We start from the raw sequence: 26,630 nt of genomic DNA, 5'->3' as shown, positions 1-26,630 counted from the left end.
GGACTCGATCCCAGGACCCTGGGATCATGACCGGAGCCGAAAGCAGACGCGTAAGGACTGAGCCACCCAGGTGCCCTCTTTTCGTATTTCTTTAGTGATGATCACGCGGCTTGCAAATACCGAGCAAAGGCATTAGGAAAACAGTATAATGAAAGAAATCTAGCAAGTGCCGGCTATTTTACAAAATACCATTTTAAGGGCGCCTGGGTGGCTCAGTCGTTAAGCGTCTACCTTCGGCTCAGGTCATGATCCCAAGATCCTGGGATCGAGCCCCACATCGGGCTTCTTGCTCAGCGGGGAGTCCGGTTCTCCCTCTCCCTCTGCCCCTGCTTGTGTCCTGTCCCTTGCTGTGTCTCCTCTGTCAAATAAATAAAATCTTTAAAAAACAAAAAACAAAATACCATTTTAATTGGAAAAGCTCTCTTTACAGAAAGAAGGAGTTTAATTCCCTAGTTGAACAGAAGGTGGCAGCACCACACGGGAATTTTGCCGGAGACTATGGCTCTGAGCCGCCTGCCCCGCCCCCGCCCCAACCCCAAGAGGCCAGCTTTTTGCACTTTGAACCCCGTTTCCTGGGTCTCAGACTCTTTCTTATCCTTGTTTAGGCTTTAGAACATCAGCGGACCGAGACCCCTTCCTAGTGGGGACTCCAGTGTCAGTTTATGGGTTAAAAAAAAGTTTCACCTCGGCCGCAAGACTAATCCGAACAGGTCCCTAGGCCCTCTGAGCCTCAGTTTCCCCTGTGTGAAACGAGAACCCTGGAAGACGGGCTCTCCGAGGTCATCAGCCCCGACAGCCGGGCGTTCCAAGTTCAGGGTCAGAGTTAGGAGGAGGTGGCCAGCGGGTGGGTGGGTTCGCGCTCCCCAGCGAGTCTGGGCTGCAGGAATCCAGACTGGCGGGTCGGCGCCAGTGTGTGCCGGAGACCAGCGTCCTCTGGAGCATCCTGTTTACCGGGCATAAGGAATGTAAAACATCGTATGCTATATTAAGACAAACCAGGAGCTTCACTGGAAAGTTACATCAATTTTTAACATAAAACTGATGACATCAACAAAATTGCATGCCTTCGGGAGACTTTTTAAGGGGCCACCTGTCCGCTCTCTTCTGTCTTTAGGGTTATTTCCGTGGAGACTGTCGCTTTGGGCAAGTATTTTATTTAATTGAAGCTTAACGGGTTTTCTTCAAATTTCTTTCGGAGAAGGATGCTCTAGCGCCCTCTGGTGACGCATCCCAAGTAAGGCATCTCTCGTCGGACAACGCCTTGGTTCCAACCTTTGACACCAAATAATCCAGTTTTTGCCTTTTGAGCTCTATGTCACTGGGCTTCTGGATTATTAATTTTACAGCTAACTCTATGATCCTCCAAGATTCCACTTTGGTAATATGGACTGCAAGCAGCGTAGAGCAGAAGCGCTCATGAAGTAACTTGGTGGAACGGCCAAGTCTTTGGTGTTGGCTCATTTCATAGGAGAACATGCCTTCCTTCCAGGGCCTGTTGTGGTCCTAGCGGGGAGAGCGCACGTCTGAGAGGAGCCTCGCATTTTCTGTGCTTGCGGTTTAGATAGTTGGCTCTCTGGAATCCCCTTGCCCTTATCCCTACCTCCCATCTCTGGGCAATCTTGGTGAGTAAGTGGCCAGATCCTTCTCCTTGTGCCTGGAATTGTTGCTAGCAATAGCAGTATTTCTCCGGGGACCAACTGCATCGGAGTCTCCTGGGCTGCTGCTTACATTCAGACTCCTCGGGTCCAGCTCCGGATTTGCTGCATTAGAATCTCCGAAGGTAGAGGGGCGCCTGGGTGGGCCAGTCGGTCAAGTGTCCGACTCTTGGTTTCAGCTCAGGTCCTGATCTCAGGGTCATGAGATCGAGCCCGCATGAGGCTCCACGCTCAGCGTGGAGTCTGCTTGAGATTCTTTCTCCCTCTCCCTCTGCCCTTCCCCACTCATGCTCTCTCTCTCTCTTTCTCTAAAATCAATCAATCAATCTTTTAAAAAAAGAATCTCTGGAGGTAGAGATGAGAATTACGCATTTTAAACTGGATCCGGAAGTGATCATTAGGCAAGCCTAAGTTTAGGAATTGCTTCATAGATTTGTGACTCATCGTCATGATGTCCTCTGTCCACATAACAAATGTGTGCATTTCTGCTGCCACTTCCCCACCCTGCTGTCAACAGGATTGTACCTTCTTAGATCTGAGCCCCAACCAGGTTGCACAAGCTGGGACCTCCTGGCTCCCGTTAGAATAAACTTCCCTGCTCTTTCCTGGACCCCACTTTTCCTTCATCAAGTTAGTGAGTCTGAGGTGGCAGCAAGACGCTTTGCTGAGCAACTTGAAATTATATGCCTAATATTAAAATAAAGTGTCAAGGGGCGCCTGGGTGGCTCAGTCAGTTAAGCGTCTGCCTTGGGCTCAGCTCACGATCCAATCGAGCCCAACATTGGGCTGCTTGCTCAGCAGGGAGCCTGCTTCTCCCTCTGCCTCTCCCCCTGCTTGTGCTCTCACTCTCTCTCTCTCCCTCTGACAAATAAATAAAATCTTAAAAAAATAAAATAAAGTGTCAAGGATTAAGAGATTACAAAAGCATATGTAATCTGATATATACATAGACACAGAATCATTCACATTTCAACAAAACAAAGCTACCTACCAAAGCAACTGTGTGGTATTTTGATAGCTTTGCTCAGCTGAGGCACCTTTTGTCTCTATTTGTGTCTATGTCTGTCTTTCTGTCTGTAGTAGGTATGGCACTGACTTCGTGCACTTGACGTTAACAGGATTACCTTGATATTGAGCATCTGCTGTTTCTGTCAGAAACAGTGAAGGCAGGGGCTGGAACTCACCCTAGGCTCAGGGACTCGGTGTCGGGAAGGACAAAGCCCAGCTTCTTTCCCGGGGCAACAGTCCCTTCCCCGCACACTCACTCAGGGGACATTATCTTAGACGTCTGCAGCTGTCTGCCCTTGGACCTGTTTTCAGGTATACTTTTCCTCTAACCCAAGTGCTTCCTTGCCCAGCAAGGCTCACAAATGAGGCCGAGAACGAAACAGCGCACCAGTTCTCTAAAGGCTGGTCACTGGTATCCCGAGCGCTGACGCCCACATCTCAGACCCCAGAGCAGTGCTGTCCCACACGGGAGCCACAAGCCACATGTGGCCACTGAGCCCTTGAAATGTGTCCCATGCGGAATGTGCTTTTAAAAGTAAAACACACACCAGATTCTGGAGACCTAGCAAGAATGTAAAATATCTCGCTAGTAATCATAAATGAATATTGATTGCATCATGTTGCAGTGATGATATTCTGGATATACTGGCTTAGATAAAATATAATACTAAAACTAATTTCAGTTGCTTATTTGTCCTTTTCAAATTTGGCTACTAGACAGTTTAAAATTACATAACGTGGCTCAGACCCTGCTGATCTGAGCCTGTGGTATTTCTCTGATGGTCACTACTGTCACTAAGCTTTTGGGGCTTAACCACTTCCCTAAGCTACGTGGTCTGTCTGGTTCCTTCTAGTTCTTGCCCATCTGGTCAGCCTTCTCCTATTGCCACAGAGCTGTGTGACGCATGACCGCTTTTGCTGGGGAGCCTTGCTGGGGCGCCCCAGGTGGCTCAACGCACAAGTCTAGCTGTCAGGAGATTCTTTCATAGATAAGCCAAAATATGCTTCCCTGGGACAGATTTCTTTTTTCTTTTCTTTTCTTCTTCTTCTTCTTCTTTTTTTTTTAAAGATTCTATTTATTTGACACAGAGAGAGAGAGAGCACAAGAAGGTGGAGCGGCAGAGGGAGAAGCAGGCTCCCCACTGAACAGGGAGCCTGATGCGGGACTTGATCCCAGGACCCCAGGATCATGACCCGAGAGGAAGGCGGACGCTTAACCCTCTGGGCCACCCAGGCACCCCCTGGGACAGCTTTCTATGAGAATAAATGAGTCATGCTTAATGACTAGATAGTGACAATTTATGCCATTTCTTTAACTGATTCCCTATTGCAGGTTATTGAGTTATTTTCTGGTTTCTAAAAGTTGTGTTATGATAATCATCCTTACAGTCAAATCTTTATACACGTTAGATGATTTCCTTTGGATCAAGTCGTATTAATACAATCCTTAAAGCTTTTGACACCATTCTGTATTATACGAACACCGTTGGGCATTATGATTTTTTAAATCTCTGTAATTCTTTAAAAGAATGGTCATTTTTGTGAAAAATGTGACATGAAAATGGCTTAAAATGCGTTTCAAGGGGCGCCTGGGTGGCTCAGTCGTTAAGCATCTGCCTTCGGCTCAGGTCATGATCCCAGGGTCCTGGGATCGAGCCCCGCATTGGGCTCCCTGCTCCGCGGGAAGCCTGCTTCTCCCTCTCTCACTCCCCCTGCTTGTGTTCCCTCTCTCGCTGTGTCTCTCTCTGTCAAATAAATAAATAAAATCTTAAAAAAAAAAAATGCGTTTCAAGTGGTAAATGTTGTTTTCCTTTGTTTAGTGGTACGGTATTTTACCTTTCTTAGTTTGTTTCGAACTTCACTTCTTCTCCAGCTCCCTTTCTGTTGATGGTAGAAATGAGATAGAATTCAAATGTCAGTTCTGTGTGCGTGCTTTCTTCTAGAGCGTTCTACACGCTCCACACAAAACTATCGTAAAATACACATTTTTCTACACCCTTTATTTTCATATTTATTCTTTTTTTTTTACCCCCTTTAACAAATGTCACCTGTTACCTTTGTGTTATAACAACCACAGGAATCGTTTTAAGCAGCGGTTTCCTTTCCTTCCCTTTTTTTTTTTTTTTACATTTTATTTTTCTTTCCTTTATTTTCATTTGTCTTTTCTTCAGGTGAAAGAGGAAGCAGTCGGATCCTGAGTATCCGGGGGACCCACGATGGACAAGTTTGCTCACCCTGGGAAGGGTGGACACTGAGTCCCTGGACCGGGCTGAAGACCCCTCTCCTCTAAGACCTGCTGGTGGGGGCAACGGATGAAAAAGGACCAATTTCTCCTTCTTATAAGGAAACCCCAGTTTCTCCTCCACGACCTCCCCAGGTCCATTTCTTTCTTTTATTTCTCTATCTAAGTTTAACAATGCTTTGCATGTAATCGGCACTACACAAACGCTTGTTGAATGAATGGATGGATGGATGAAAATATCAGTGGGTGAACACTAACCCTGCAGATCCCTGGGTAGGCTTGTTCAAGCAGATGGTCATCCACGGGAATGACTGACCGTGAAGGACCAATGACAGTGACAATGACAGTGTAGCGTGAACACTATTGGGCTATTATGGAATCATATGTTGTTAGAGCTGAAAGAGGCCCTTGAGCTTTTCATGTCCCAAGGCCCCAAACTGGTAAATACCATTAGACTTCAGCTGGCAGATTGTTTATTTCGCCTGCCTAGTCTTGTTGCTGCTGATGTGCTTACCAACGTATTAATGCTGCGAGATTTCACAGAAAGTGTTGTGGGGCTTTTTAAATTTTTTAACTGGAAAATCTGGCACCACCGGGTCCGTAGCTACATGTAGCCTGGGCTGAGTAGCTGCCGCCGTTGAGATGGGACGTGTGCCAGCCGTTCAGTGTGGCCCCTGACACACAGGGTTTGTCCAGCCTTGCTAGAGGTGGCCTGCGTGATGCCCAATCTAGGGTAATGCCCCTCTGCCACCCCACTGAATTTAGCTCCTGAAACAGTTTGCTTGATCTGGGCCTCATCCCTGCAGTCTCTTCCCTCGATTGCCAGAGTATTCTCTGGAAGATACAAACTGGACTAGGTCACACTCCTCCTTAAAACCCTTCAGGGGCTCCTTACTGCCTGAGGATCCCAGTTCTCTGTTCATGAGACCTTTCAGTGCAAAGGCTGCTTTACCGATCTCAGCTTCGCTGAATATCTTCACGTTCCTCTGTCCTGCCACATCCTCTGGTGTCCCAGTGTCTCCACACATGCTGTTCCCTTTGCCTCCAATGCTCTTCCCTATCCTCATTTGTCTGGAAACTCTTATTCACGTTCAGTATTTAGCTCAGGCACCTGGGTGTCTTGCCTGTGAATCTCTCCAACCTCACCTCATTATCTCTGCCATGGGACCCTCAGGTCACACTCCTACTGATAGTTCTTAGAACAGTCTTAGAACAGTCTGTGAAGACTTCCCCGACCAGATTATGTGATCCTTGAGGGACGGGACCACAAATCATCAGTTTTCTTTTAAAGATTTTATTTATTCATTTGACACACAGAAAGAGAGAGAGAGAGCACAAGTGGGGGGGGGGGTTTGGCAGGGAGAGGGAGAAGCAGGCTTTCTGCTGAGCAGGGAGCCCAGTGCGGGGCTTGGTCCCAGGACCCTGGGATCATGACCTGAGCTCAAGGCAGAAGCTTAACCAACTGAGCCACCCAGGTGCCCCACAAATCATTAATTCTTATCCTTAGCATTTATCCCAGTGCTCAATCGATGTTGAATGAATGAATGAATGAATGAATGACAGCCTTGCTCCTGGTGACTTTGTTAGGGACATAGCTGCGATAAATTATGGTCTTCCCCTGGTTCCTTGTAGGGTTATGTCCGGAGTCCTCTGCAAACTTGAGAGAGTACGGAGACAAGCGACATCCTTCTTATGTTCCCAGACTAGCTCGGGAACCTTGGTCTTCACTGTGTGTTCCTTCTAGTCCTCCTCTTTCGTCTCCTACACAAACTGTACACCTCATTTTGGCTTTAGCTTCCCAGTTATAAAGTTGGCTCTCAAACATCCATTTGACTCCAGGTAATTAGCGTAAGCCAATTGTGCAAATTCTATACTCCTTGCTAGTGTTTGCTTCATGGATGGGCTTGTGACCAAAACTGGGTTAGTGAGATGTGAGGAGAACCCTGCTAGATGGAAGGGGGCTCTGAGAAATATTCCTCCATCCATGAGAACAGATGCTTACCCCCCTTATCATCTGGACATTGTCATTTCAGAATATGAGGTATGGAGGGGCGCCTGGGTGGCTCAGTTGGTTAAGTGTCTGCCTTCAGCTCAGGTCATGATCCCAGGGTCCCGAGATTGAGCCCCACATCGGGCTCCCTGCTCGGGGAGCCTGCTTCTCCCTCTCTTCCCTGCTTGTGCTCTCTGTTGCTATCTCTGTCGCTATCTCTCTCTCTCAAATAAATAAATAAAATCTTTAAAAAATTTATATATATATAAAAAAGCATATGACGTATGGAAACATGGAAGGTATCTTGCCACGAGCCTAGAAATGAAGTCAATACAGAGAGACGGGATAAAGCCTGGAATGAAGGCATCATTGAACAGCTGAATCAGGGTTAATTTGTAATTTATAATTGCCGCATTAGATAATAAATGTCCCTCTTGTTAAACGGTTTAAGTCATGTTTCTATATTCAAATTTAGAACCAAAACATACCCCTACCTGTTACAGTCCCCCAATTTCCACTATCATTCCTGATATAACCATATACAATCCTCCACGTTCTGATCCCTTTGTTAGTCTAAGAATGGTCTAATTCAATAAGCTTTGCATGATCTAAAATTAAGCACCATAAAAGGGGAAGCAACATGACCAGGAGTCTTTAACTGTTTTCTTTTTATCAGTCCTACCCATGGCTCACAATGATTGATAAAGCACATCTTAGAGGTGGCCATGAGCGAGGCTCATGCATCATTCCCTACCGTGGGCCACACTGTCGGCTTGCATCCACACTATAGCCATGGTTCTTCCTTCCTAATGGCACCCAGATGTTGTTTATAAGGCTATCCTTGTGGTCACAGTACTCCCAGTTCTAAGAACAGACCTGATTCTTCCACAGCTAATCTCGCTCTGCCTTGTCAATGCTTAGTTACAAGTGAGCCTGAGACTCAGTTCTGTCCAATGAGACATGAGGGGAAGTCCATGAGGAGCCTTCTGGAGAAACTTCCCTCAATCCTGAGGGGCAGCTATAAGAGAAGTCATCCCCATTCCTCTTGACAATTGCTTGTGAGAATGTGGACAAAGAATCACTGCTGTTTTCTTATTACGAGCATGAGGATGAAGCCAATACCAAGGACTTCAGAAGAAAATGATGGGAAGAATCCAGGTCCTTGACTGCACACTGAGCTGTTCAACTGACCAATCCTGGAGCGCTCCTTACCTTAGTAGAGACTTTTAGCAGTGCAAGATAATGCATTTTCCTATTTTCAATCCGATTTGATTTAGACTTTCTGACATTTGCAACTTAAAACATGATACATCTCCAAAGCAGGAAGATGTCTTGTATTTAACCATTTATTCCTTTCCTTATAACCCTAGGATCTTTTTGTATATTGTTTTTGATGGTTGAAGATCAACTTTTCATTAACTGTCTGACACAGGGGTGATGTGACCTGAAAAGGACATTTTAGGAATCAGCTACTCTTCAGTTCTCTTTCCCAACACAAATCAACTGGTACATAATTGTATTAGTCAGGATAGGATAGGATAGGATAGGATAGGATAGGATAGGATAGATAGGATAGGATAGGATGGATAGGATAGGATAGGATAGGATAGGTTGGGATAGGATAGGATAGGATAGGATAGGACAGGATAGGATGGGATAGGATAGGATGGGATGGGATAGGATAGGATAGGATGGGATAGGATAGGATAGGATAGGATAGGATGGGATGGGATAGGATAGGATAGGATAGGATAGGATGGGATAGGATAGGATGGGATAGGATGGGATAGGACAGGACAGGATAGGCTAGGATAGGCTAGGATAGGATAGGGTGCAGTACAAACCCTGAAATCCCAGGGACTTCGCACACGTTAACAAGCTTACTTCTCAGCAGCACAAGATTTGATGCAGGTGAGACAAAGCTGTCCTCCACCTGGTGAGTCAAGGATCCAGGCTTCTTCTTCTTCTTCTTCTTTTTTTTTTTTTTTTAAGATTTTATTCATTTATTCATGAAAGACAGAGAGAGAGGGAGGGAAGCAGAGGCAGGAGAGAAGCAGGCTCCCCGCAGAGCAGGGACCCCTGATGTGGGACTCGATCCCAGGACCCTGGGATCACGACCTGAGCCGAAGGCAGACGCTTAACGACTGAGCCACCCAGGCGCCCCTTCTTCTTCTTTTTTAAGATTTTATTTATTTATTTGGCAGAGAGAGAGCAGGAGAGCGGCAGAGGGAGAGGGAGAAACAGGGCCCCTGCCGAGCAGGGAGCCCGATGTGGGCCCGATCCCAGGACCCTGGGATCATGACCTGAGCCCAAGGCAGTCACTTAACCAACTGAGCCACCCAGGCGCCCCAGGAATCCAGGCTTCTTCTATACAGAAATTCTGCCTTCTCAGTTGGGGCTTCCAAGGTCACCATGATGGGGAAGAGAGTACATGGAGATAGCAGGCTAGCTCTCAAACACCCTCATCCAGAAGTGACACATCCCACCTCACATTCACATTTCATTGGTAAGAACTGGACACACATCTGGCCTAACAGCTAGGAAGTATAGTTTCCCCTGATGCCTGGAAAGGAGAGGAGAACCAGGTATGAAGAAGTTCTTTGTCTCTATCGCTGTAATACACATATTTCTGTGTAAAATATGTAACGTCTGTGTAATCAGGCCACTGTTCCACGTGTCAGTAAAGGAAACAACTCTGTTATACAAAAGGCATCTCGGTAATTTATTTGTTAAAGTGGGCTTCTCTACTCTGAGAAGTAAAAAATTATTACAAAAATTGCCTTTAATTACATCCACTTTTTAAAAGCGAAATATGGGAATTCAGCAGTACGGTTGTTTCACACTAAAATAGCATTCTTTAAAAAGAGGGACTATGAAAGGGGAAAAAAGGGGGTATAGTCTCCAAAAATATCAATGTCATAAAAGACAAAAGCTAATGATGAACAGTTCCAGATTAGAGGAGACTAAAGACACATGACAACTAATAGGACATGTGATCCTGGTCTGGAATCAGCACTAGAAGAAATAATACTATAAAGGACATTATGGGGTCAATTGGGAAAAATTGGAATATAGACAATGGATAAGGTAAAAGTATCTCTGTTATATTTACTGAAGCTGATAACGGTACTATGGAACTATAAAAGAATATTCTTATTCTTGGGAAATACACACTGAAGAATTTAGGGATAAAGACTCATGAAGTATGCAACTTACTAAAAAAAGATGATGTACCATGTTCATGAATCATAACACTCAATTTTGTTAAATGTCAATTCTTGCCAAATTGACCTATAGATTCAATGAAATTCTGATAAAAATCCCAATAAATTCTTCTGTAGAAAGTGCCAAGATGATTCTAAAATTTATCAAAAAATGCATACAATATAGAATATCTAAAACAAATTTGAAAAAGAAGAACAAAATTGGAGTTGACTTCAGTACTTAGTACAAAGCTTCAAGAAGACAATGTGGTATTGGTGTAGGGGTAGACATATAGATCGTTGGAACAGAATGGAGACTTCAGAAACAGATCCACATATGTACAGTCAATTGATTTTCACCAAGGCAATTCAGTTCTGCCGGGTGCAGGCATGGAGAGAATGCAGAGTTGTGTAAAGTAGGAACTTCCCAGGGTCTCAATAGGAAACAGATGGCACACAGAAATTGGGGTCATTTTAGATTGGTTTAATAAAGGGACTCCTTAAAAGACGATGGAAGAGACCCTCTGCCAGTTCCAGGCCTTGAACCTTAAGAAGGTCTGTCAGCTTCTGCCTTTGCAATTTTGGGAGCCCTTGAGTCATCAGGTCCAGCTACTCTGCTGGAGAGACCACGGGGAAAGAGCTTGTGGTGGGCCATACAGAAAGGGCGAGGCTCTTGACTGCTTGGGGAGAGAGAGAAGTCTTACCTTCCCAGAACCCCAGCTGGGCCCAGCCTTCCCGCTGTCCCCACCAGACATGAGAGCGTTCCAGCCCCAGCCACCGTGTGACCTCAGCTTTGTGAGAGACAACTTGTGAGACCAGCGGAAGAATCATTCAGAGGTGGGGTGCCTGGGTGGCTCAGTTGGTTAAGCATCTGCCTTCAGCTCAGGTCATGATCTCAGGGTCCTGGGATCGAGTCCCACATTGGGCTCCCTGCTCAGCCAGGAGCCCGCTCCTCCCTGTCCCTCCGCTGCTCCCCCTGCTTCTGCACCCATTCTCTCTCTCTCTGGCTCTCTCTGTCAAATAAATAAATTTAAAAAAATCTTTTAAAAAAATCATTTAGTGGAGCTTTGGTCACTCACAGAATCATGGGAAACAATAAAATGGTGATGATTCTAAGTCAGTCAGTTGTGTTTTTTTTTTAAGGATTTATTTATTTATTTGAGAGAGAGAGAGAGCATGAGTGGGGAGAGGGTAGAGGGGAGTCTCAAGCAGACTCCCTGCTAAGTGCAGAGTCCAATGCGGGGTTCAATCTCACCACCCTGAGATCATGACCTGAGCTGAAACCAAGAGTCTGATGCTTAACTGATGGAGCCACCCAGGCGCCCCTAAGTCAGTCAGGTTTTTTTAAAATAAAATATTTTATTTATTTACTTGAGAGAGAGAGAGCATGAGCAAGGAGAGAGGCAGAGGGAGAGCAAGAAGCAGACTCCCCACCAAGCGGGGAGCCCGATGTGGGGCTCCATCCCAGCACCCTGGGATCATGACCTGAGCTGAAGGCAGACGCCTAACCAACTGAGCCACCCAGGTGCCCCAGTCAGTTTTTTGATAGCTAACTAAAATAGCCAACAGGCAGCAACCCCCCAGAGAGGGAGCCTGGAAATAAACATTTCAACTTCACTCTTCTCCCTCCCTCTAATCTCTTTGGAGGTGTTCCCCATAATTTGAACTTAGAAGCAGAAGGCAAGGGAGTCTTCCATGTTTTCCATAGAGGTTAGCGTCTTAGAGCACAGAGCAGGGGAGAGGAGAATGGAGATTGCATCTGGAGAGGTGAACAGAAGATATTCAGCAGAGTCCAACCCCTCCCCTTCAGCATCAATTCTCTTAGCCCAGGGGGAAAATTTGTCTCCCTGTTACAGGAGACACTCAAAGTCCTTCAACTTCCATGTTATGGGAAAATGTCTGTTCAGTCATGGTTCCACCTGAAACCTGAAATATTAGCTAACACTGGTGTTCTCCATATCAGATGGCTAGGATAAGGGTGTGGAAAAGTGACCAATTAATATGAAACCTAGCTGTTACCATCCCTGCTTCTGTGACTGGACATGAGGTCTAAGGCAGTGGTGATCCTATCTGTTTTCTTCCACATTCACTTCATGTTTCTCTTCTCCTCAGAGAGCGCCTCATCTGGATGGAGTTCTTTTCCTGGTAGGGGGAACTCAAGCCTTCATTCTTATGGGATTTGGGTCCTTTGTGGTCTGGTTTTATTCTGTGGCTACCACTTCCCATTGACAAGGACAACTGGACAATTGAGTACTAGGAGGCACACAGCAAATCCTCTGTGCTCTTCACAGAGTTCTCAGCCATCCTCAGGTAGCAGCAACCCAATTTCTCCCTGGTCATCAGGATCAATGACCCCAGTCAGCACAATAGTCCCATTCTTCGCTTTGCTCCCTTGGGCACTAGGATCTTCAAATCCACAGAGGCCAAGGTCACAGGGACAAAAAGCAAATATTCTTCAGTAGCCAGAGAGACCACTTCCAGCTCCAACCCTTGGTTCCCAGGCCTGTGCATTCTGGTTAGGAAAAAGGAGACACCATATATTAGTCACTGGCTGAAAGTAAACCTTAATTTATAGGTCAGCAGCCCAACCTCACAGGGTGATGTCTCCCAGCTGGTGTCAGGACTAAGCCTTCAGCAGGCCATTCCACTGTTCTGTCAACACCAACTGCTTCCATGTCATAGGGCAAGACAGTGAAGTTCATGGACACTGAGCCCATTGTTCCACTTCTTTTGCCATAAAATGCACAGCCTAGTCTTAGGCAGTTGCTGTGTGGGATTTGATGGTGGTGGATAAGGTGTTCCAAGAATCCAAAAACTGGTGCAACTGGCAAAAGCACGGAGAGCTTGCCACTAATTTTCCAAAGTCAATCTTTCCAAGTCCCTGACCAATAGAGTTACTGTCCATGTATCACTATAGTTCTGTACCTTAGGCTCCCTCTTCTTCCACGTGAAATGGACAAGGAGATGCAGCATCTAGAGTTCTGCACCTAAGGATTCCCCTTCACCACTGTCTTTTTGGGCCACCCTTTGGCAGAGGGTTGGTGTAGCAGCCACCCACTTACAGCTGGTGAGGGTGTGACAGGTAGATCCAGCAATAAATCTAGCTTATTTTTTTTTTTTTCTCTATTAACTGGCCACAGGGAACTCCTCACAGGGCCCTGGTGTAGGCTGAGAGAGAGGCAACAAAGCAGCAGGAACAGGAGCATGAGCATCTGTGCCACCTGCTTATGCAGGTGACCTGTGTCTTCCAGACCTGCTTCTGAGACTGAGCACACCCTTTTTATTTTATAAGAGATCTGCTGTGTGTGTCTTATTTTGACGTTTTGATGGAATATATAGCACCCAGTTCGTGATGGGCAGTTTGGGTCATAGTTGTTTGTTTGTTGTTAAATAGAGAATAGTTGAAGGCTTTCCTGAGCTGAGTCCTCCCAACAAGGGATGCAGCCCATGGTGACTTCTTAAAGAGGGGGCTGGACGAGTAAGTATCCCCACCTCCCTCCCTCCTTCGCTCCCTCCTTCCCTTTGATCTCCTTCTGGGTTTGCCAAGGGCTGAACCTCAATGCAATTCAGAGAATAAGAGGTTCATTGAAGACTGTAGACCATCTATGTCTGGATCTAGAAAGGCAAATAAAAGATAGCCTGCATCAGGTGAATATAGTAAAGGGAGGAGCAAGGGAATTAAGAATAAAGTGACATACCATGACATTTAAGCAGGGTAAGGGGGGGATGGGACGCCTGGGTGGCTCAGTGGGTTAAGCGTCGGCCTTCGGCTCAGGTCATGATCTCAGGTCCTGGGATTGAGTCCCTTGTCAGTCTCCTCGCTCAGTGGGGAGTCTGCTTCTCTCTCCCCCCTCTTGTGCTCATGCTCTTTCTCAAATAAATCAATAAAATCTTTAAAAAACAAAACAGGGTAAGGGGGTTGATGAGAACACGTGAAAAGGAGGAAAGCAGTGAGAGAATGCAGGACCCATACCTATGGGTCCAAATGCAGGTCACAGGGTAATTAAGTGAGGTTACTAGAGCAAGTTGGAAAGATAGAAGGTGCCTGTCCGAGAAGGGAACTGCTGAAAATAGAAATTCTGTGTGAAATATTGGTTACAGTTCAATGGAACTTTCTGCAATGATGGAAATATTCTATATCTGCACCGTCCCACACCTGAAATGTGACTAGTGTGATGGAGACTCTGATTTTTATATTGTATTTCATTTTAATTGATTTGCATTTAAATAGCCATGCGGGACTAGTGGCTACTGAATTGGACAGTACAGGTCTAGAGTGGGATCATATCAACTGTTTCATTGGGGGGTGCAATCCAAGACAACAAAGAGCAATGGAAAGAAAAAAGGAAGGAGGGGACTCAAACATAATGTGGTGAATGACTGAGCTGGTCACAGCTTCACAAGCAAACCCACCAGTGGCTTGGCCACACAGGAAGTCTCTGGTGGTGCCGTGTAGCACTGTCGAATGTGGGGACAGCCCATCATGGGGAAGAAGGGAGATGCACTCCTCTACTGGCCCCTTGCCATCTCCTGCCTTCCACCGTCCAATGCCCTGCACAGGGCATTAACTACCCCACTATGACTTGGGCAGGGAAGATGGCGCCAGGCTTCCTCTAATCTGGGAATGGCGGGAGGAGCCAATCGGTGGGTCAGTTTGGACCTGGGTGCTGAAGCTGCTGCTGCTTCATGAGTGGGTATGAGGGAGGTCAGGCTAAAGCCAGGCCCTCACCCTGGGGGAGTCTGAGTCAGCTGGGATGGTAGGAGATGAGGTGAGCCCACTGAGCAAGAGGCCACGGTTGGGGTGTAGGGTCAGAGGGAGCCTGACCCGCGGTCTGGGGTGGTGCATAAACTCAGTTAGGGATCTTGTAAGTGACCTTGGGGATGTCACCTGGCACTTCAAACCTTAGTTCCTCTTCTACGTAATGGGTAACAGGACCTACCTCACATGCTGTCTCACGTTGTTCATACGTATCACCCGGTATTATTACAAGAACTTTGTAACAGTAGGTGAGAAAGCTATCATTTTTGTCATGTCACAGGAATGAAAATGGAGGCTGAGAGAGATTAGATGAAAATACTTATTAATTACAGAACCAGAGTTCATCTGACTCAGCCTCTTACTCCTGCCACCATATTCCACCTTCCCCTTGAGATTTCATCAAAGCACTGGATTTCAAAACTCGAAGAGAGAGAAAGGTTCAAGCATGAAAGTGAGTTAAAAGTTACACATGGGTGCAGATATGATACAGGGTAAAATGGGGGGAGGACAACGTGCAATCCTAAAATTTCTTAATTGATTTTAACGAAGCAAAATGTGCCTTGAAAGCGGTTTACAGGTATAGTTTTAGAAGGACTCCAAAAAGCGTTTGTTTTGAATTCATTTCTTCCTGTTGAATTGCAGTGATCTGTTGAAATGTAAAATAGAGGACTCAGTGTTCCAACAGTTTTCAGGGGAGCTGGTCTCATTTGTTGGGCGACCGCAGCAGGGAAGCGAGATCACACGCACTCTGGCTCCTCAAGAACTACCTTCGTGCTTCCTCCTGCCAAGTCACAAGCTCAGCGGTCATGACCTCTAATCCCTTGGACCCAGAGGCCTCTCAGACTGCGAGAGCCTCAGTCACACCCTCCCGCTGCAGCACACCTCTTGCAGATCTTAGTTCCGAGGAAAAGAAAACCAGAGGGAAGATTAACTGTGCAAAAAAAATCCTCCGGACTGCTCTGCGTAAAACCCAATAATTACAACGAGCTGCGAACGGTTCCATTTTTTCGCACTTCATATAAGTACAGAGCGAAGTCAAGACTCTCTTAAAAATAGGGCTGCTGCTTTCTAGCCTCCAAACTCTCTGAGAAAAGCGATATGGGAGCGACTTTACTGAGATGGAGCTAGTCAGAGCTCTTAAGGAAGCCTGTGGTTCCCTGAGGCGCACAGCAGAGATGAGCCCTTTCATAACTGAAGACTTCTGTACATTGTATGGACTTCATAAGGCGAGGGAAACAGGAGCCGGCACCTGTTAACTCATGTTCCTGCCTTGGGAAGCTCTTGCTGGAAGGGGATGAGAAGGTCATCCAAATAGTAGACTGAGTCAGGCATCCTGGACACCTAGGGGCTCCTCATCATAAGGGAGACAAATGGGGATTCTGCGTCTCCAAACTTACTCCCCCAGCCCTAGACCAGAACGTGGTGGCAGAGCCGAAAGGTATGATGATAATCAATATGCTAAGAGGTACAATGATAACCAATCAGCTTTGCGGGGAGCTGAATGGTGGGCTACTACGGATATGAACTATCTCCAAGGCTGTTTTTCGTGATAGGGAAGAAGAGTCTCAACGACAGTATATTGTGGGAATGTGGAATGCTATATACATGAATTTCAGATCAACCTTCCACCAAAAGAGATGGAAACTGTGCTGTCAGAGAAGAAACAAGTCTATTTTATGTCCTTATGTTCTTATGTCCCGAATGGTGCCTTCCATGGATTGAGTTGGACTCAACAAATCTTTGTCATCAATGCTGATAGTAAAAAAGGCTTGATTAAAATTAAAAAAATCTGTCCTGGGTTTTCCAAAGTAATTATCTGTTTGCCTTTCCCTGTCGGTGGTCAGGGGAGGAAAACATGTATGCTTTGACTTCACATTATCTTGTGAGATATTCACATTAACTGGCTGTCATTGCACAAACAGCTGTGAAAAAATGTTTCAAAACTATTCGTCCTCTTTAAACTATTTCTCATTTCACTTCCTCTCCTTTATCCAGCATTTTACAAATGTCATTTAAGCTTCTGCTCCTTGCTGGGTGTGTGATGTTGATAAAATGACATAATTTCTTTGATCTTACATTTCTACATTTGTGAGGTAGGGATAATAATAATAATAATAATAATAATAATACTACCTACGTCCCAGGAGTGTTCTGAAAAATGAATGAGCTATTGTCTGTGAATGTCCTTAGCATGCACTGCAGCTATTCATAGCACTGTTGGATTAACAAACATGCAAAAATGCCAGTTAAGTTTTACCGGTGATATAAAAATTTCTCTTTGGACTCTGATGTGACTATCAGCAGGAAAAGAGAACGGAGCAGGAAATGTTTGGAAAGTACTTTTGAGGAAAGTCAATGACGTAGGACTGAAAATTTTTCTCAGATTTAGGCCAGTTCTGCCTTTTCTGAAATATGGGCAGTTTGAGTTTTCTTTTGTTTTTGGAGAATCGTGTTTAAGTCAAAGACCTTCCTACATCTGGATTATTTTCAGAGTAAATACCAAAAAATCATCAGGAAAAAAAAATCCTGCGGAATTTCTGGTTCTATCTGGATCTAAATTGATACATTCTTATCATCTGTTTTATACTTTTTTGTAAAATGGGGGGCAAACTGTATAACTTTCATGAATCCTGTCATTCTCAATTAAAATTTTGTGCAAAAACAAAAAACAAAACAAAAAAAACCCTCATGCAATGTTTCTGCTAGTAAGTCCAGAGATTGATGGAAATCAGGTCATTTGAAAGATCGTCATCAACAGTAAAGATTTAGTGATTGCCTCCCATTTAACGCAACATGCTGCACACTATGACATGATTCAAGCCTCTGGGAAACTTATATTCAAATCATTCAAAAGGAAAGTTAGGAGTGTTGATTATGAATGCGTTATACTATGAGAAAAGAATCCTCTTTCTTTTTTGTCTATTATTTTTTTTCTCTTTGAATTTGTATAATTGTGGTATTAAACTGGGACACCTCCCGTGGGGAGTGGGAAGAGGACAATTGGATGTAAAGTGATCTGGGGGTCGGATTAGGCAGGACCGGCAGGGGCTGGATTATTCATCTGGCTTGAGCTTTGTCTTTTTTATACATGAGCTAAGAACTAAAGTCGTTATTTAGAAACGAAAGAAGAAACTTCCTCATTAAACCTAACTTTTATGGTCATAAGGTGACAAGTCCACTAGTGAAATTAGGGTCAGGAGAGAGGACACACCGGGCTATGATGAATTATCCAATAAAATCCTGTGGAAATACCCAGGATAGCATACAATCCAGTTGCGGAGGGATGAAGAAGGCCCCTTCTTGGAGGAGGGGCAGACATAACTTGAACTTTCATGGATGAGTAGGAGTTAGCCATAGGAAAGAGGATCAAGAAGGGAAGGAACTATGTATGCCCAGGAGCTCTGGTCCAAGGACTAGCAACCACCACGTTAGGATTGGTTGCAGAGCTAAGAGATAAGGCCAGAAAGGTAAGCAGAGGTCAGCTCACGAAAGACCTTAACTGTCATGAAGGCAATGGAGATTCAGTAAAGGATTTAGGTTGGGGGAAGGCCTTAAGCAGATTTGCCTTTGCATAAGGACCTTCAGGACTAGTGTGAGCAGACTGAGGGACATATACTGGCTATTGGCCCAGTTTTCCTGCAGTGTTTCAGAGGGATGAAAGGGATATATAATAAACCTGTTTCTCAAGTTTAATATAATTTTAATTTCCTAATGTTGTTCTTAGAAGCAACTCAGAGATCTCAAATAACTACTGAACTATATAAATTCAACTTGTGAACTTCATGTAAATATATACTGAGGATGTGTTGGTAGGTTTTTATAGAAACAAGAATTTCAAGATAAGCTGGGTGTAGTTCTAGAGATGGTTTTCCCCTTGCGCAATCGCTATGGTTTGGTTCCTTTGATTTATCATTTAAAATCATTAGTCATGTCAGATGTCATGAACAGTTGCATAATTAGGGATCTATACTCCCTCTTTGAAGGACACAAGCACCTCCATGAAACAGAGATGGTACCTCCAAGGTTTTTCTTCGGTGATTCAAAAATGAAATCAGAATGGGGCGCCTGGGTGGCTCAGTCGGTTGAGTGGCCGACTCTTGGTTTCCATTCAGGTCATGATCTTAGGGTCCTGGGATTGAGCCCCACACTGGGCTCCATGCTGGGTCAGGCTCTGTGCTCAGTGGGGAGTCTGCTTGTGGATCCTCTCTCTCCTTCTCCCTCTGCCCCTCACCCAGCTCACTCTCTCTAAAATAAGCAAATAGATGTCTTTTAAAAAAATGAAGTGAGAATATATTTTTAATTATTTAGTTTCCCAATATTGTAAAACATAACAGATTACATTACTCAGTGGTTTCATTTCCATAGTGCAAAGCACTCTCAGGAGTAAGGACACTCATGACCTTATAAAGATAGATTCTGGGAAACATAAAAGTGTGGAAACATATGCATTCTTTCTGTTCTTTCAAAAGTGTAAGACCTATTTTTGTGCAGAGAGAGGCGGTGCCTCTCCAAACATTACAACTCCAAACATTTCTCAGCCAGTGGCCTCTTCTATTATTCCTGGCAGAAAAATTTACTCCCTCACTTCTAGACCAACTTCTTAGCAAGCCTAATACCAACCTTTCAAAATCGAAGAATATAAAAGAACTTACAGCAAAAAATAGAAGTCACCTGCCCAAACTCCTATACATTTTCCAGAGGCTACTACTTTGCATCATTTTCTTATTGTTTCCTGATTAATCAACTTTAGACATTTTCTTTTTACTTCCTGCTATGGCAAGTGAAGATTTAGCATATTTATGCCACATATCAGTTCATTTACCTCCCTTCTCATGCTTGTTAGTCATATCCCTTTACTGTGTTTAGTTCTTTATTGTAGAAGTTGCAAATGGATGGCCCGGAGGCTAGGTCAGACGGTAGATGTGTTTTGTTTGGATTCCCCTTAGTTAAAAAACAAACAAAGAAACAAGACAGCATTGAAAAATTAAGACTTAACATTAAAAAAAAATCCAAATGTTTAGCTTCTCACAAAAAGTCAGATGGGGTATGTTTTAGTTTCCTAGTACCACAAACTAGGTGGCCTAAAACAACAGAAATTTTATTCTCTCACTGTTCTGGAAGCCAGAAGTCTGGAATCAAGGTATTGGCATGGGCCATAATCTCTCTGAAAGCTATAGAAGAGAATCCCTCTTTGACTCTTCCCAAGCTTCTGAGGGTTGCCAGCAAACCCTGGTGTTCCTTGGTTGGTAGGTGTTATCACTCAAATTTCTGCCTCTGTCTTCATGTGGCTGTCCTCCCTCTGGGTCTGGGTCTCTCTGTCCAAATCTCCCCTTCTTGGGAGGATACCAGCCATTGGATTTAGGGCCCACCCTGATCCTGTGTAACCTCACCTTAACTAATTATATCTTCAAAGACACTATTTCCAAGTAAGATCACATTTGAGGTTCCAGAAGGACAAGAATTTGGTGGGGGTGGGGGTGGAAGGAGACAAACCCAGGACATGGCATATATGACTCTGTCCTAAGAACTGACCGAAGTTCAGCCCAGTGGGGCAAGCACCTACGAGTATGCCAACATTCCCATCACATCTATGAGGCAAACACTTGCACCAATATGGAGCCCTGTTTCTCATTTATGTTACCTGCTTTGCTCCCATAAACAGCTATTTGCTAACTGTGCTACTGTTTACCTTTATAACTTTTATCTTTCTATCATCTATCTATCTATCTATCTATTGGCTCCAGAGGCTCCAATAACCAATGTGGGGCTGAACTCACGACCCTGAGATCAAGAGTCCAATGCTCTACTGGCTGAGCCAGCCAGGTGCCCCCCTTTATAACTCTTAAATAATATACCAAAACTCCGATTTCACGTTTCATAAGCTTTTGTCAGTATCTCACAGCTTCCTTCTTGTTTTGTAACACCAAGATATTGGGCTTTTTCTACTTTCCCCTCTCTCTTCTATTCCCTTTCCATCTCACAGATTTTGTCAGAAGCACCTTAAGTGTTGTTATGGGTTGAATTGTGCCCCCCTCCCAAATTCATATGCCAAAGTTCTAGTCCTCAGTACCTCAGAATGTGACCTTATTTGGAAATAGGGTGATTACAGATATAATTAGTTAAGATGAGATCATACTGAAGTAGGGTGGGTCCCTAATCCAATATGACTGATGTCCTTAAAAAGGGGAAATTTGGAGACAGACATACCCACAGGGAGAATGCCAGGTCAAGGTGAATGCAGAGATTGGGGTGATACAACAGAAGCCAAGGAATGCCAAAGATTGCCAGCAAACCACCAGAAGCTAGGGGAGAGGCATGGAAAAGATTCTCCCTAACAGCCTTCTGAGGGAACCCACACTACTGACATCGTGATCTCCAATTTCTAGCCTCCAGACATCCAAACATCACTAGACAATCCACTGAGTTGAGGAGCCAGAGATAAGGACTTGGGGAGGCTGGGATGGCTGTAGTTAGTGGGGCAGAATATCAAAGGGGAGGGAGAGATGCAGAGAAAGAGATCCAAAAATCTGCATGGGGATTTCTATATTATTTGACAGAATAGTAATCTGAACCTATGTAAGGTGAAACCACATGGGCTGAGCAAAGAACACAACCTGGGAGCTATGAGCTAAACAATCCTGCAGCTCAAACGGGGCTAAGAGACACTATTGCCTCCTAACCATGTGAAGAAAACATGAAAAACCTGAGGCATTCAATACAGAACCAGGAAGTGTTATGTCTGTAGAGGGACTAAATAAGCATTAGAATAAAAGCTACTTTATTTTTTTTTAAGATTTTTTTTGTTTATTTGGGAGAGAGAGAGCACAAGTGAGGGGAGGGGCCGAGGGAGACACTCCTCAAGACAATCCTTGATCCCACAACCCTGAGATCATGACCTGAGTCAAAACCAAGAGTCAGACAGTTAACCAACTGAGCCACCCAGGCACCCCAGAATGAAAGATACTTTAGATCTGCCTGAACAAAGCTTTATTTTTTTTTAAAGATTTTATTTATTTATTTGTCAGAGAGAGAGAGAGAGAGCACAAGCAGGGGAGCGGCAGGCAGAGGGAGAAGAAGCAGGCTCCCTGCTGAGCAAGGAGCCCGATGCAAGACTTGATCCCAGGACCCCGGGAACATGACCTGAGCCGAAGGCAGACACTTAACCAACTGAGTCACCCAGGCGTCCCTGAACAAAGCTTTAAACTAGGTCTTGAAATAATTAAGCTGATCCTCAAGTAACTAAATTGCCTGCCAAGCAAATTTAACATTCATTAAAAGAATACAACAAAATTTGACATCATAATATTCATAATGTTCATAGTCAAAAATCACTAGACAAGTGAAGAACATAAAAATATGACCTCTAACTGGGAGAAAAATGAGCCAATGTTTCTTTCTTTCTTTTTTTTTAAGATTTTATTTATTTATTTGAGAGAGAGAGCAGGGGGAGGGGCAGAGGGAGAGGGACAAGCAGACTCTGTGTTGAGTGTGGAGCCTGACGGGGGCTCCATCCCATGACCCATGAGATCATGACCTGAGCCGAAATCACGAGTCAGACGCTTAACCGACTGAGCCGCCCAGGCGCTCCAGAGCTGTTTTCTGTTCCTAGACTCAGAAATGACAGGTGTGATGGAATTAACAGGCAAGGAATTGAAAACAGCTATTATAAATATGTTCAAATGTTTAAAGGAGAAGAAAAATAATAAAGAAAGATTGGAATGTATAAAAAGAACTAAATGGGTACTTCCAGAGGTAAAAAAAATAGACTATGTGAATTGAAAATTTCACTAGATGAACTTAATAGCAGTTTAGATACTGCAGATGGAAAGATCAGTGAATTTGAAGACACAGCAATAGACATCATCTGTATGGAAAAAGATAGAGGAAAAAACTGAAAAACAATTAATGGAGCCTCAATGACCTATGAGACAATTTCAAGAGGTCAAACATATTGAGGTCCTAAAGGAGAAGAAAGATGTGGAGAAAATATCTGAAGTAATGGTAAAAAAAATTTCCAAATATGATTAAAATTATTAAAAATCCATAGATCCAAAAAGATAAATGAAAGTCGAGCAAGAAAACAAAGAAGACCATTGCAAGGCACATAATAATTAAATTGTTAAGACCAGTGACAAAGAGAACATTTAGTTTTTAAAAAAATTTTATTTACTTATTTGAGAGAAAGGGAGAGAGAGAAAGAGAAAATAAGGAGGGGAGGGGCAGAGGGAGAGGGAGAAGAAGACTCCCCACTGAGCAGGGAACCGACATAGGGCTCAATCCCAGGACCCTGGGATTACGACCTGAGCTAAAGGCAGACACTTAACCAACTGAGCCACCCAGGCACCCCGAAGAGAACACTAGTAAAGTAGCCAGAAAAAAAGAAAAACTTACCACAGACCTCTCACTAGAAACTGTGTAAGGCAGAAGACAGTGAAACAGTTTTCAAAATGGTGAAAGAAGAAGACTGTCAATCTAGAATTCTATATTTAAAAAAAATGCCTTTCAAAATAAAGAAAAAAAATCAAAACTTTCAGATGAGCAAAGCTAAATGAATTTGTTGTTCGCTGACCTATACTACAAGAAAGGGTAAACAATATTCTTCAGGCTGAAGGAAATATCAAATAATCTTGGATCTACACAAAGGAGTGACAAGCTTCAGAAATGATAAATATACGGGTAATTACAACAGATCCTTTACTTAATTTTAATTTCTTTTAAGAATGTTGATTGTTTACAGCAAAAGAAACAATTTGGGTTCTGTAATATATGTAGAATTAAAATCTTGACAAAAACAGCAAAAAGGGTGGGAGGGGGAAATGGAAGTATAGTGTGATAAGGTTCTTTAAGATTTATTTATTTATTTATTTGAGAGAGAGAGAATGAGAGACAGAGAGCATGAGAGGGAGGAGGGTCAGAGGGAGAAGCAGACTCCCTGCTGAGCAGGGAGCCCGATGTGGGACTCGATCCTGGGACTCCAGGATCATGACCTGAGCCGAAGGCAGTCGCTTAACCAACTGAGCCACCCAGGTGCCCCATGATAAGGTTCTTTAAAAAAAAATTTTTTTTTTGGTTATTTAAGAGAGAGAGTGCATGCACATGTGAGCAGGGGCAGCGGGTAAAGAGCAGAGGGAGAGGGACAAGCAGACTCCACACAGAGCACAGAGCCTGAGGTGGGGCTTGGTCCCAGGACCCTGAGATCATGACCTGAGCAAAAATCAGGAGTTGGACGCTTAACCAACTGAGCCACCCAGGTGTCCCTTGTGGTAAGGTTCGTACACTAAACTTGAAGTAGTATAATATTTGAAGGTAGCTTCTGCTAAGTTAAAGGTGCATACTGCAAGCCCTAGAGCAAGAACACACACATACACAAAAGAGGTACAGTTAACAAGTAAGTAATGGAGATAAAATGGAATACTTAAAATAGAAATAGACTGAACACTCTAATTAAAAAGTAGGGATTGTTGAACTGGATTTAAAAAAAAAAAAAAAAAAGGAAGACCCAAATAGATGCTATATACAAGAAACTTGCTTTAAATATAAAGACACATATAGGTTAAAAGGATAAAAAAAGATAAAACATGAAAAAAAAAAATCATGAGAGAGCTAGAATGGCTCTAGTACAAAGAAAGTAAACATCAGAACAATGAATATGCCAGATGTAAAGAGGGACATTTCAGTATGAGAAAGGGTGGAGGGTTAAATTCATCAGGATGATACAATTTCTAAATGTATATGCAGCTAATAACAGCATTTCAAAATACACAAAGCACGAATTGATAGAATTAAAGGAGAAATAGAAAAATCCACAATTGCAATGGAAAAATTCCACTCAGTTCAGTAACTGATAGTTTAAGTAAGGAATCTGTAAGAATATACAAGACCTCTAAGTCACATTGACCCACTGACATTTAAAGAACACTTTTTCCTTATCATAGAACACTATACCCAACAACAGAAGAATACATATTCTTTCTAACTGACTTAGAATAATCACTAAAACAGGCCATATATTGGACCACAAAACAAGTTTTGATAAATTTAGATGTACTGAAATCATAGTAAGTAGGTCCTCAGACCATAACAGAACTAAATTAGAAACCAGTAGCTGAAAGATATATGAGAAGTCTAATTATCTGGGTAATCAACACATTTGTCATTAATTTCTGGATTAAAAAATAAATCACAAAAGGAATTTTAAAATGTTTTGAACCAACTGATAACAAAATCATAACATATCAAAATTTGTTGGATGCAGCTAAAACAGAGCTTAGGGGGAAATGTATAGTTTTTAATGCTTATATTTTTTAAAATGAGGTCTAAAATCAATAATCCATGCTTCATCTCAAGAAGTTAGTATAAAAGGAGTAAATTAAATCCAAGGTAAGTAGAAGGAAAGAAATAGTATAGAGTAGAAGTCAAAGAAATAGAAAATGGATAAACAAATATGAATAACCAAAAGCTGGATCTTTATAAAATATCAATAAAAATAATAAGCTACTAGCTAAACAGATAAAAAAATAGAGACAATATAAATTAAAAATAACAGGGTTGAAAGAGGGGCAATCACAACACACACTGAAAGATAATAACGTGATACTATGAAGAACTTTATGTCAATAAATCCTATAACTCAGATGAAATGGACAAATTCCTTTAAGGACAAAAATAACCAAAACTGGCATAAGACTTAATAACTATTAAAGAAATTGAATTTGTAATTAAAAAACTTCCCACAAAAAAGCTCTAGTCCCAGATGGCTTCACTAATCAATTCTATCAAACATTTAAGGAAAAAAATAATACAAGTTCCCAAAATGGAGAATGAGGGATTTTTTTTTTTTAAGATTTTATTTATTTATCTGAGAGAGAATGGGAGACAGAGAGCATGAGAGGGGGAGGATCAGAGGGAGAAGCAGACTCCCCGCTGAGCAGGGAGCCCGATGTGGGACTCCATCCCGGGACTCCAGGATCATGATCCGAGCCGAAGGCAGCCGCCCAACCAACCGAGCCACCCAGGCGCCCCGAAAATGAGGGATTAATTCCCCTCATTTTAAGAAGCTAGTGTAGGGGTGCCTGGGTGTCTCAGTCATTAAGCATCTGCCTTGGCTCAGGTCATGATCCCAGGGTCCCGGGATCGAGCCCCGTGTTGGGCTCCCTGCTCCATGGGGAGCCTGCTTCTCCATCTCCCACTCCCCCTGCTTGTGTTCCCTCTCTCACTGACTCTCTCTCTCTCAAATAAATAAGTAAATAAAATCTTTTTTTTTTAAAGAAGCTAGTGTATATATGATACCAAAACCTAAAAAGACATTAAAAAAGTTTATAGGCCAATATCCCTCATTTACTTAAGTGCAAAAATCCTTAACAAAATACTAGCAAGTCAAATAACGATATATAAAAATGGTAATATATGCTGACCAAACAGGGTTTATTCAAGGAATGCAAGGTTGGCTTACCATTTGAAGAGCAACTGATGCAATTCACCATATTAAGAGACTAAAAAAGAAAAAGTATATGATTATCTCAATCAGTGTATTTCACCGTGATAGTGAAATTAATGATAAAAAGCACATTGTTCTGTCAATAGATGCAGAAAAAGCATTGAGAAAAGTTGCACTCATTAATGATAAAAACATGTAGCAACTCAGGATTAAAATGGAGCTTCATCCAAGGTATATAGAATATCTGTGAAAAATATACAACTAACGTTACAACTTAATAGTGAAAGACTGAATGTTCTTTCCCTAAGATTGGGAACAAGGTACGGATTTGGCTCT

General features: G+C 43.3%; 1 long non-coding RNA gene across 1 annotated transcript in view; it reads right to left on the bottom strand.

Moving 5' to 3' along the window:
* Positions 1 to 9,727: 9,727 nt before the first annotated feature.
* The window catches only part of LOC144379718 (uncharacterized), a 33,274-nt gene continuing 16,371 nt past the window's right edge, over positions 9,728 to 26,630 (bottom strand). The window contains exons 2-4 of the long non-coding RNA XR_013443065.1: positions 26,310 to 26,349; positions 10,803 to 12,610; positions 9,728 to 10,715 (exon numbers count right to left, since the gene is read on the bottom strand). This is a non-coding gene — a long non-coding RNA (uncharacterized LOC144379718). The remainder of the gene's footprint in view (positions 10,716 to 10,802; positions 12,611 to 26,309; positions 26,350 to 26,630) is intronic.

Source organism: Halichoerus grypus, chromosome 12 (assembly GCF_964656455.1).
Source record: "Halichoerus grypus chromosome 12, mHalGry1.hap1.1, whole genome shotgun sequence".
Taxonomy (NCBI): domain Eukaryota; kingdom Metazoa; phylum Chordata; class Mammalia; order Carnivora; family Phocidae; genus Halichoerus; species Halichoerus grypus.
This window is presented reverse-complemented; position numbering and strand designations above follow the sequence as displayed.